General features: G+C 37.9%; 1 long non-coding RNA gene across 1 annotated transcript; it reads left to right on the top strand.

Annotated features, from left to right (window-relative positions):
* The first annotated feature begins 989 nt into the window (after nucleotides 1–989).
* Nucleotides 990–2,636, top strand: LOC116684741 (uncharacterized). Its single transcript, XR_004330834.1, has 2 exons — nucleotides 990–1,059; nucleotides 2,157–2,636. It is a non-coding gene; the product is annotated as an uncharacterized LOC116684741 (long non-coding RNA).
* The last annotated feature ends 692 nt before the right edge of the window (nucleotides 2,637–3,328 follow it).

Here is a 3,328-nt window from a genome sequence, read left to right as displayed (position 1 = left end):
GCCTTGAGTAAATAAACCAATCAGATATTGATGACTAATGCTGTTGTATTGATAGGTAGATGGACGTCAAATAAAGCAGTAGTATCCTGCACATCATTACTGTGTAGAGGTCATATATTGTATTGTTTTAGTATTTATTAATTGGCTGTTGTCTGGAAGCCAAATGAGCCCTCGGAGATGTTGAAAGCTTTAATCTACTCCAAGCGTAACAATACAATACAAGTCTGTGGTGTCAGGAGCAGATAAACCAGGATGGGATGCTCTATAGATACAAATGCATGCAAGCTATCAAAAGTGTAGCAAAATACTGTGTTACAGTAGAAAACTCCTGCTGGACGATGAGCCTACGTCACTCCTTGGATTCACGCATTTGTGCACATGCAACATGCATGCGTTATGTACAGTTTATATTATATTATGTGTATTCTTTATGTTACAGGAAAACCACACCCAACTACTAAAAAACATAATGCAAGCAACAAGCACTGTATTCACTGCTGGATTTGAAAGTCAAAAAATCTGTTAAACTACAACAAAGGTTGCAGCGACTCACTTACCGGAGTACATAGCCAGCTCGGGTACATAGCCCGACTTCACAGGCACCATTTGGTAACAGATATCAAATAAAGCTTGCTATTCAGCGTGATTAAAGACATTTGCAGTGGAATTACATGCAACTCTAATCAGATCACAGAACTTGATTGGTCACAAAATATGTTGTAACAAGTGACTTGATTCATAATTATGAGATGAGTTCCATTTTGCTCTGTAATTTGTCGCAGCCCAAAATAAAATTTATTAAAAAAATACAAAAAATAAGCCATACTTTAATGAAGGGTCAAGTAAGTACCAATTATACTAATTTCATTAACTCTACACAGACAAACAAATGTGTTTGCAGATTTTAATGCTAACTCTGCTTCTTTGTGTTCAACCAGATGCTTTTGAGAAGCATAAGCGCGTGCTGATTGTCCTGTCAAACCTGGAGCTCTGCCTCTCCATCAGCTCTGCCGTCATGGCGATCAAGGCCTCGAGAGAAGTCAGAAGGGAGAAAAGGAGGTAGAGTTTAGTAAAAATACGTTTCACTGTTCATCCAGGATGACTGAAAACAACCACTTTATTTCTTGTTGTTTAAATGTTGTGTCCACAGGGCCACAAGGTTCTGTTGTAATTTCAAATTTCCAACTTTTAGGAGGCAACCTTTCAAATTGTCTGCCTGGTGGATTTAGTTGTGGATTCGCTGTTTCCCCCCTATTTCCAGTCTTAAGCCCTGGATCAGGAGGAGAGGCTGTCCCACAAAAGCAGCGCTCTGTGCCTGTCCGTACACACTGTAGCTCCACAAAACTGCTTCGCTAGTTCCATCGTGTTGTAACTAATACATCTTTTTATTCATAGCATGATTGACATGCTGTTTAGTTAAAAAACATTGAAAACACCAACGTACGAAACATAACGGACCAGACACAAGCTTTTATTTTGAAAAGCAGAAGCTTGCAGACAACATGCAGCCTGGATGGCACAAGATGGGAGTCTCAAGCTGCAGCCATACTTGACTCAAAAATCCTTTTCGGTCCCGGTGATTATTTGTGAAATTGTCTTGTGAAATTGTTGTGAAACAGTCCCTAACCCTAATGGCTCAATATCTTCTCCAGCAGGGACACAAGCATGTAGTCCGCCATTGTGTTGTTGTTGTTGTTGTTGTTGTTGTTGTTATGAGATGTTGTCGTGGGATAAGAGGTCGAAAGCTAGGGTCGAGGGGTGTGGCGATGACATCAACGATATTATCATGCGGCTTTGCCATCCAAACGAAGGCACAACGGCAGCATTTTAATTTTTTGTCACCTTGGAACAGTTTTTAAACAATTGCGTCTTCAGGCCATGCGTTCACAGGATTTGTTTGGACAATCGGCCAAAACGATGCAATACATGCGTTTACACCAAAAAGCGTTTCCGTGTGGACGGCCCTTAAATTTTACAATATTAAAAAGAGTAATAACAGAAACATCAACAAAATAATTATTCAACAGTCTATTCCTGTAGGAAATAGGACAGCAGTACAGTTTTTACAGTGTTTGTAATGTGTAAATATGTTCTTAAAGATCTGAGAATGTTTGTTCCTTTTTATCGACCTTACAATGTTTTTCTTCATTGTTTAGAAGACCGGGGACCCAGAACTCTACAAACCACTGCTGGAGGAAGTCACCAGTAACCCCACAGTCTGAATGGAAATATCTGCTTTGTGCTCTGAGCTACCACGTATAATCCTGTGCATTTATACCATTGACTGTATATCTATGTAATGTCAATGATTTAGTCAAATTCAGGTGGTATGCTTAAAAATACTTAAAGATAGCACTTATATTTTGTATGATTTTCTATAGAATAATGTGCCTTACGGTCAGCTTGTGTAGGTAAAAGGGAAGTTCATGAATGTGAGTATGTGACATTGATAGAAATATACGGTTTTTGTTTACTATTTTACAATATTAAGTCATGTTAAAAAAAGTCATCAATGTTGATTGTTTGTGCTTCTGTGTACTTTATGATAAACCTTAAAGCCAGACACGACAATGTAATCAGTTTAATAACTAGTTGTGTTCTTTGTGTACGAATAATAAACCGTTATCATTAAAGTACTTGTATTATGCTTTTTGGCTTTTCCCTTTCTTTCATTGTGTTATTTCTTTTTTTGTGCATGTTAGCCAGCCAGTGTCTCCTGCTAGACAGATACCCTAGACCAGACATCGACAGGGTATCCTCCAAAGTATTGTCAATTTTATTTTAAAGTTTTTTTCATCAACTTTAATGTCTTTACATAATTGTAACGTGTTAGCAAATTATAAATCCCCACTGATGATAGACTTACTGGCCTATTGGTAAGGTAGTCACTAAAGTAGCCATCCACGGATACAGGTAATTCTAAAATTACTGTGCCACATGTATGTGTAACATTAAAAGATGATGCATGAAATTATGCCAACAATTATTGTTTAATAGCTTGGTATTCTATGCAAAAAAGGGTGTGTGTGTGTGTATATACACACTATATATATATTATATATATATATATATATATATATATATATACACACTGTATACAAAGGCGTTAGGCCGCCCTACCCTTTATTATAGGCCCAGTTTGATGTGCAACTTAATACAGACCCATAGGTGGTTCCTGCTTCGCCTCAACGTCAAAGACCCTGCTCTAGAACTTCAGTAGTACTTCCCTAAAGTTTGGAGAATCATAAAGAGATGTGAAAAGAAAAGGGATGATCAAAACCGCAGAGCTTGTGATATCCTGAGCTCTTAGTATGGGTCAAGCGTTTCA

This window comes from Etheostoma spectabile, unplaced genomic scaffold (genome assembly GCF_008692095.1).
Source record: "Etheostoma spectabile isolate EspeVRDwgs_2016 unplaced genomic scaffold, UIUC_Espe_1.0 scaffold00019538, whole genome shotgun sequence".
Lineage (NCBI taxonomy): Eukaryota > Metazoa > Chordata > Actinopteri > Perciformes > Percidae > Etheostoma > Etheostoma spectabile.
This window is presented reverse-complemented; position numbering and strand designations above follow the sequence as displayed.